General features: G+C 42.9%; 1 protein-coding gene across 1 annotated transcript in view; it reads left to right on the top strand.

The window, feature by feature from the left end:
* The first annotated feature begins 943 nt into the window (after window positions 1-943).
* s1pr2 (sphingosine-1-phosphate receptor 2) overlaps window positions 944-8,849 on the top strand; it is an 18,141-nt gene continuing 10,235 nt past the window's right edge. The window contains exon 1 of the mRNA XM_085271582.1: window positions 944-1,605. The gene's annotated coding sequence lies outside the window, so the exon portion shown is untranslated. The remainder of the gene's footprint in view (window positions 1,606-8,849) is intronic.

Here is an 8,849-nt window from a genome sequence, read left to right as displayed (position 1 = left end):
AGTAATTTCCCCACACCATCAACAGCAAGGATGATAGACATGTGTGTGTTGAGAGAGAATTGCACAATCTTTCTCAACCCCAGTAAACCATCAGCAGACGCAGCATGAGTCAAGGTTGTTCAAACTGTCTTGTAGACACAGACAGGCAAAGACTCATCTGGAGACGGCTGTTGCACGCTACGTCTCATACACTCTTATTGGGGGGCTTCATAAGAGCAATGTAGTCATTTTTCATTTTAATGCTCTCTGATGTCATTAAGCACATTCTGGTACACAAAAGTATGAACAAATGCCACCTGTTTCCTGCCATTTGGATTGCAGTCATTTTTAAGAGGAAAAGGTATCTGAAAGTGACTCACTGTGTTTCAACCAAAGTCTTTCACTTGTCGTTCAGATTTTTCTTTTCTCTATTATAAAAAATAATCTGTTTTTTTTTTTAACAAACAAACAAAACATTTATTTAGGGTGTCTCAACAATCCCAAACGCTGCTCTCACAATCCCACAAAATCCAGTCCAGTTTTTGATGTTTAACTGCTGCAGTAACATAATGCAGCTTCTTCTTTTACACAGACGCATGACATCATGGCCACTTGGGACGACTTTGGCTTTCAACATAATGACTGGGAAGACATTATTACCTTTCCTGCGGCTGGAAAGAGGCTTTTTCGCTGGGGCGAACACCTGCCAGCTGTGGGCACAGCCCTGTTGACTAACAAGTCCTGACTTACCTTCACCTCACCCATCTTATTGCACCTATATGCCCAGACCTGAGGGATAAATGGAAAAAAATAAAAGCCATGAGTCACCACAAACAGTCAACGAGAACAGGTCAGCTGAAAAAAAACAAAAAACAAGAATATATTAAAGACACAGTAAATCAGATCAAATGGTGGTATTTATTGTTTCACAGTGCAGGAATACTTGGCCTCTGTCAGTTGAAAAGTGTTGGGATCTGTTAGGAAAAGAGGAAGTGGGGAGGCGGAACATCTGGACTTTATTTGAGCGCTCCAAAGTGAAGAAAAGGTCCAGAAATCAGCTTAAAGGGCATTTTCCATATTAATTGTTGGCCGCAGAACTGCCTCGTTTTAGTTTTATATTTCAAAAGCGAGACTCACGGCTCTTCGTGGGAATATGACGTTTCCATACACTCCACGCCGCGTCTCGCGTGTGTGGGTGTGTGAGCGCGTATTGCGTGAGTGCCTCACTGACGCTCCACAGCCCAGTGTTGTTCTCACAGAGCAGACAGACAGACAGACAGCCGACTGGATTAGATCGACAGAATAGAAACTGCTAGTTCTTCATTTTTTAAAACCTTTTTTAACATAAAAAGTCTGGTTTGACTTTCATAACTTCTCCTTTTTTGGGGGGTGGGGGGATCATCGCGCCTTTTTGAACAGTTTCGTGGTGGCTCTCAAACCGGTATGGATTTGCCACTGTCTAGAGAAGGCACGCCGTGTGGTCCGCTACCAAAGTTTTGATTGTCACCGTTGGTCTGGAGTAACAGAGGAAGGCGCTGAACTTTGACGCATACGTGAGGACACCTGAAGACAAATATCAAACTGCCGGAGCGTCTCTTTACTCTGCTATCTACTATCTCTCATGGGGTAAGTAATCCCACCATTTAAAGATAAGAGCAAAAAGTAAGAGCATGTGCTTCAGCAGCCTAACAAAGGGGATCCGCACTATTGTATCGCTCCACCAGGCTGATATTTATAGATGCTCGGACTTTGAAAATCAGAGACAGACACTTATCTAAACTCCACGAGGTCCCTCTCATTGCATGAGCAGTGAAGCGTGTCAATAATGCTTGGAAAGTCTAGGCAAACTTTTCAAAATGCCACAATGACTCATGAGTACCTATGCCAGCTCGCTGCGTGGCCGCAGTTAAGAAACGTCACTTCTGCACTTTCACAAGTGTCCCAAGAAAGCAGTTACAGCACAGCGCGAGATGTTTTTTTTCTTCTTCTTTAAATTTGATTCAACGTGACAGCTTCTTAGACGTCGCCCTTTAACGATTAACAATTTGTCGTGTCAAATATTAACGTGCAAGGCAGCTGGACGTGGGCGGGTGGGGGTGTATGTGCACTCTGATGTATGGAAGCTGTACTGTACGAGGCTGAGGGGGAACCGCGCTCAGCCAAACAGCCAGCTTGCCGTGCCCCCCCCGTTCAACCCCGCACCCCCTCCACGCTGTGACCCCTGATGTTGTTGGGGCTTGTTCATCCGTCACTCTAAAGAAGGCATTGTATTGAAAGGATGTAATAATAAGACAAAAGCCCCCATTATCCCCATGTGCACCGGAGTTAATCTTATGGGCTTGGGAGATAGACTTTTCAGTGAAAACTAGCTCATAGCTTCAACAAGCATGGCCTTAACTGAATCTCGTGCATTGTTATGGGTGGTTTAGAGTGAGAATTAAAACGGAAATGTAATTTGAATACACGTTAATAATACGATGCAGCTGAACTGCAAGTAAGTGGCCTGAATTTGCAAATCCGGATTTGAATTTAACGAAGGTTTTCTTATCACGCATGCTGAGAGCATGCTGACTACACAGCACATATTGTTCCATACTGACTGCACAGCACATACTGTTTCATACTGACCAAATGAGTAAATCCTTAAGTGAAGGATATAGGTGTCAGCAGTCCAGTAGACATCCTGGGAGAATGCTTAAGTTAAAGTGAGATAAGATGATAAGCTAGAGCAAATAATGTTTATTGCTCAGATAAAAGCCTCCATCCATCATGCTCTGTCCTGTGCTTGGTCTGGGTCAGTGTGTCGGTCTACGGTGCGGTGCTCATTAGGAGGCTGTCTGAAAGTACAAAAGTCTGTGGTCATATTATCTCGAGGACCAGCTGAAGAAATGCCGTGAGAAATCAGCGTCTGAAAATGTTGAATAGCTTGAAGCCGGTTAAAATTAAGTACACATCTTCCTGTGATAACATCGAGAATAGTTGTGAAAAGGAAACACAGTCAGCAGCAATAGGGTCACCCTATCAAGTGTTGCACAGGCTGTCAACAGGGTCATTGATGCAGGTGTTGCGCAAGACCGACTTGGTTTGTTTGGTGCATGCATGACCACCTGTGGACTCAGGTGTGTTTCCCAGCATGTCTTGGATAGGACATGACACAACCATCCATCCATCTGTGTTTGTCCCATGTGACCACATGGCTCATTGCACGTGAACAACACCCGCCACAGGCCTGACTGGTGCCGGGCTTCTTTGCTCACCCACCCCCTTCCCCATCCCTTGGCAGGAGTAACAAAAGGGTCAATCAAATTACTGGCTAAATGCCTTTCACAGAGTTGAAGCACACATGGTATTAGTCTTAACAGTCTATATAAAGGAACCTTAAATGTTTTATGTTAAACTGTAGGGACATTTACACAGACCAGCAGCCCATTACCTCATGAGTTCAGGATCTGTGCGATGCTGACCCAGCCCACTGTGCTCAGTGGCCCTCTGTAATGGGAGCCGTTTCAGTGGGGATAGCGTGAGAAATGAAGACGGATAGATGGGGTAAATAAATAAATAGATGTATAAGTGCATGGATGGATAAATAAATTAATGGTAATTTAGCAGTGGGAACTCAATTTGTGGGATTTTTTTTTTAATGGAACAGGTCACTAGGGGGATAAAGTCGGGAATGGGTGGTGGGTGGGTGGCGTTGATCCCTGAAGGATGCTCAGATTTCAGTTAAGGCCTGGGAGCAGTCCACTAATAGGGAGCAGCAAGAAAGCTTTTCTTTGAGGAAGCTGTCTTTCCTTTTGTTGTCTGTGCTTTATTCAGTCAGATCAGGCTCATAACAACACTAAAAGATCAGAGGCATGACCTGCCAGAGGCGCCCTGTCTTTTACCTGGTTCAGTAAAAGCAGTCAGAGGTCAATGCATACATTTAAAAAGAATAGGAACCATGTCAGATAACGAGGGACAACGCCTGTGTTTATACTCCTCTGTTGGGATTTCTCTGTGATATTAATAGTGGTCTGCGGATAGCCATCTGGTTTCTACGCGCTCATGCTGGTAGTCCTTTTTCGTGAAAAACACTTTCCTTGGGTGTGGCAGCTGGAGCAAAATAAACGACTTCTGTTCGCAAGCTGCCGAGGCGCAAGTCACAACACACAGCTGACAGCATGTTGCTATATGATTCACAGCCAAAGCTGGGAGTGCCTCAGATCAGAGAAATACATGTGGTGCGCTTTGCTTTTAGCCTTTTTTTTTTTTTAAGCTACAAATGATGTGCTTGCTCTTTGCTGACACCTACTCACTCCAGTTAAAAATAATTATTTTTATGAAAAACACATTTACAAATATGGATTTTATTTTGTTGGGGGAAACAATAGCTGTGAGTATTTTAAAATGCTGTTTCAATCAGCGAAAGAAACCATTAGCTTTAAAGACTCTATACATTCCTTTTCCACTTGGACAAACTATGAGACCCCCCATGACCAGGCCCTGATGCTTGTAGCAGCATGCCAGGATTTCCTGACACTTTCTGGTGTGGATAAGTCTGTTCCAATTCTCCTGCAGTTTCAAGCTTGGACGAGACAATACTCAGATGCTGCCAATAAGTGGCAATGCAAAAAAAAAAGGTTTTCAGGACAAACTTGCAACATGGGTCTTTCAGAGACAATGACGAATGAATTGAATGCAGGGTTTCTGGTTACTCCTGTGGCTTTGGATCGGTCTTTAGATTGGACAGCGTGATTTATGAACTGAAAGGCAACAGCCTCGTACAGTCTGTCCTCGTGGCAGGCTTAATTAGTGTGGTCATGTCGTGGTTTTCTCATTTCTGATCCTTTTCAGGGCTCGCTCTTGCGCGATCTCGGAGCAGGTACATATGAAGATGCTGTTGTTTTGGAGACCACCTCCTCCTCTTTCTTCCTCTCTCTTGGAAGTCTTTGTTATCCGGTCAGCTTTGTTTGTGCAGCTGGACAACTTGACAGGATTACTTCAACACCCCACCTCCCCAGACCCAGGAGGAAGCTGGAGACAGTTTTCTTGGGTTTTCAATTGCCCTGTTCAGCCAGTGAAAGCCTCCTGAAGCTGTTCCTTTTGTTTGGAGCTGAGAGTTAATTTGCTCTCTCTCGTCCTAATGAGCTTCTTTGGTTGCTAGGTTTTTGTTATATCCACTCACAGGCTTTAAAAGTTAGACAAAATGGCCAACTGTGAGGGCATTTTTATTGAAACTAGCTATTCAGTTTGTTTATCCTGTAAATGCTTCAGCTTAAGTCTTTCCAAGCTGAAAGATATGATGGACTTAACCTACAGCAAAACACAAGCTGGGTCATGATGGAAGCCAGACAGCTCCAATTGAATAGACAGACGGGGCAGAAGTGGATGCCGTTTATTTAAATGATAACTGCTCAGACGTTTTCATTTAAATGTGCCTCGTCTAAGTGAAAGTCAAGTACGGTAGTTGCCTTCTGCTATTCGAAGAGTTCCACAACAGCTACACTGTTTGCTGTTTACATATTACGTAGTGGTAAGCCACTTTAACCAGAGCCAGGATATAATGCAGTATATAAAGAAAAATTAGTAACTGCTGAGTTTATTTATTTGCACTCATGTAATGCCTACAGTATATAAAGCAGACCTTCGAAACTGCCGAAACCGTGTAACATTAGACATCCGTGGCACACATTTGCAGCTCACAAGTATATTTCTTCGCGTTTTGACATATGATGCACTCATGCTGGGGAGATTTCAAAGACATAAATGCTGCCATTCAATGCAATCATTCCTAAACTGTATAAAATACTGGGATACAAGTTAGGGCTGTGTGGACACAACAATGTTCCCTCTCTAGGCAACCGTGTTTTTCTCCATAAAACAGAGCTATGGTTAATGGACCTCTGTTTGCCAGAGGAGTCTGGAGTTGTTTTCCTACACTCGATCATAGGGAGGGATGGAGAGCCACTGTCAATTTATCAACTTATCAGTGGACACTAGACAGGAGCAGTCGGGGTGGCTTTGTGGCTCTTTGCATTCGACTCTGCAGACATTGTTGCGGTTCATTGTGCAGTAAACCTTTTTTGCGTTACTGATTATGGTCTGGTGTACCGTGACTGTTTGTTATGATGTGCAGTGCACTGCAAATCACTGCAGCATCTGTGGAACAAACAGTCACAGTGTCGCAGTCACGGAACCCTCTGCACTACCAATCAACACAAACACATGCATTGATATACACAGTCATGTCTCGTGGTCACTAGCACCGGATGCATTAAATAATCTCAAATTCTCTCACAGCATCTGCGCAGTTACCAAGAGAACATGAGAAGGGGTGGAATTGAAAGTCTAGAAACAGGATATAATAGGAACAGTGAGCTGGGACAAAAGATAACTAAAGAGGGCTGAAAACCTTTCATTAGGAGGCACCTTATTGTAAAAAAAACCAAACAAACAAAAAAAAACCCAACTATGGGATGGTGTTAGAGGCACATGGTGATTGAAACTCAAGTCACTCAATTTCGCTCTCACACATGAGGTTTCTCACAAGAGGCCAACCAATCCTGACCTCACTTCTCTGCCTGCATTGCATGGCATTGCCTGCACGTACATTGCTGGTTTAAGCCGCCGTACACAGACACGCACTCACACAAAGACACACAGAGACACTCACAAAAGAAAGAAAAAAAGAAAGCTGTGCAAAGTGCAGAGATAAAAAAGCAGAGCGCATATGTGATGCACACATGTTCAGCATCTCTAAGAAAGGCGCCATGTGGTTAACACTACCTTACCTTCAGACACGCACGCCGACAAATTCTGCGCTTTGCAATTTTAAAAGTGGTTTAACCATATCACATGTTGAAGGGTAAATTCTGAGAAGTGTCTTATAAAATTTCCTGAGATTTTGTATTTCAGAAAATCATAATCTTTAAGTGTGTATTTAAGTAATTTAAAATAATAGTGCTTTTTTCTGAAAAGATTAAAACATTATACTCATTTGTGTATTGCCTGAGAATGTAGTCTATTGGTGCAGAGCTACACAGTTCTGTCGAACTGATTGCGCACTATGTGCTGTAATGAAGTCTTTAATAGGGGGCTTTAAGAACATGCTTGCTCCAGATGTGGGCTAAATAAATCCCTCTTGATGTGCATTTGATCACCTCTTTGTGGCCTCGTCTTTTGATCTCTGTGGTGAAGTTTAAAAAATACGAGGTGGGTTGAGGGGTGTCAGAGTAAGGATTATGTGGTTCTGCAAATCGGAGAGCCGCATGAAAGGAGAATATGCAAATATGGGGCAATATAAAAACATGAACAATTTGAAAACGAGACGCAAGTTGACAGGGATGGTCTGAGGGTGAACGTATTACAGTAATTGCCTCTCAGGTGCCGACTTTGGAGATCCCCCACCCCCAAGTAGAGAGAGTGGAGCACTGAGGGGACAGCAGCAGTGGGGGTGATGGTTATAGCTCCCGAGGCTGCACGATGCCCTTCTTTCTGCAGCTCTTTGTCTACAGCTATGTTCACTTGGTACCCGAAGAACCCTAAAGCACACAAACAGCCACGATATATAAAGCATTATCAAGCTGCAGAGACTGTGATGTGACTTCAGAAAGGAGCAGAAAAATGACACAATAAGACGTGAGCTAAAAATGCTTTTTTTTTTCCACACTGAGATGTCTTGCCAGATTGCGACCCCCAGAAGAGGCTGTGCCCAAACTGTCAAACTGTTTGACGAGCGAAAGGGTAATCCCTAATTATATGCCAGATCTCGTGTATTGGGGACACGAGCTCTCCTATATCTAGGCGCTTATATGAGGTTTTAGTGGCACGTGATTAATGTTGGTGTAGTAGCAAACAAAGAGAGACAAACATTTGCTATTTGGAGCTAAAATTAAACCTAAAACATAGTGTGAAAACTCAAGTGGAGGAACTGTTTCACCTTTCAGTAAAACGGAACTGCTGTGTGTTTTGTCTCTCGTTTGATGCTATGATGCAGGTGTGACACCGATACTAATGTGTGCTAAATACTTCTGTGTTTTGTTAGTGTTTTTATGACAGAAGGGGATGTAATATATAGATGTCTGTGACATAGTTTAGCAAGCTAGGTTATTGCTCGCCATGTTTTTTTTTTTTTGTTCTGTTAACGTTGTTGTTCCTCAGTTCAGTTCCCCTCCACATAAACAGTAACATGTTGCAGCAACTATCATATTCATCCAGTCTGTTGTGCCTCTTGATCGTGTTACTGGGCTTGCTAAAAGCCTTCATTTTTCGCATTTCCCCTTGCTTTAGTTTTCATGCGTAGCACCGTTGTGATATGCTGGTCTTTTGAAAACAACAGATCCAAAAGCGACTATATATCTGCCACTTTTCCACTTGTCTATCCTCGGCCCAATGTGTCCTGCTTATGTGTAAGTTTGTAAAATCATCGACAGACTGTCAGGGTCTGTGAATTTTGCTGCTCTCCAAAAATATCAGCTGTCACAACTGTCAAAAACACTGTCCTATCTTTGTGACTTGACTGAAATAACAAAAGTGACAAAAGATGAAAAAGTGTGCATAACACCTCAACTACTAATTCAATCTTTCTGCTTGAACACACAGGTGAATTTGTAACACGTAACATGTTTCCCTTTGAGGTCAGCACACCACGAGTAAGAGGCCTCTCTCGTGACAGGAAATTGAGGTTGTTTACGCTCAACTGACCCTAAACCAATTTATTTTTAAATTGGTTACTTCTTTATTTTCACAGCTTTTTTTGCATCCGTCTTGTTGCTGAATTTGTGTGCAGCTGGGCATGAAAGAGAGGGGAAAATAAGTTCAAGCAGTTTTTTTTCTTGTTCTTTTTTGTTTTTCTTTAAACTTCAAATAAGCGAATCTGTCCCTAATGTCGT

The sequence above is a fragment of the Mchenga conophoros genome, linkage group LG4, assembly GCF_057382185.1.
Source record: "Mchenga conophoros isolate Kocher_MC1m ecotype Shallow Benthic linkage group LG4, M_conophoros_male_GT1.1, whole genome shotgun sequence".
In the NCBI taxonomy this organism is placed as follows: Eukaryota; Metazoa; Chordata; class Actinopteri; order Cichliformes; family Cichlidae; genus Mchenga; species Mchenga conophoros.
This window is presented reverse-complemented; position numbering and strand designations above follow the sequence as displayed.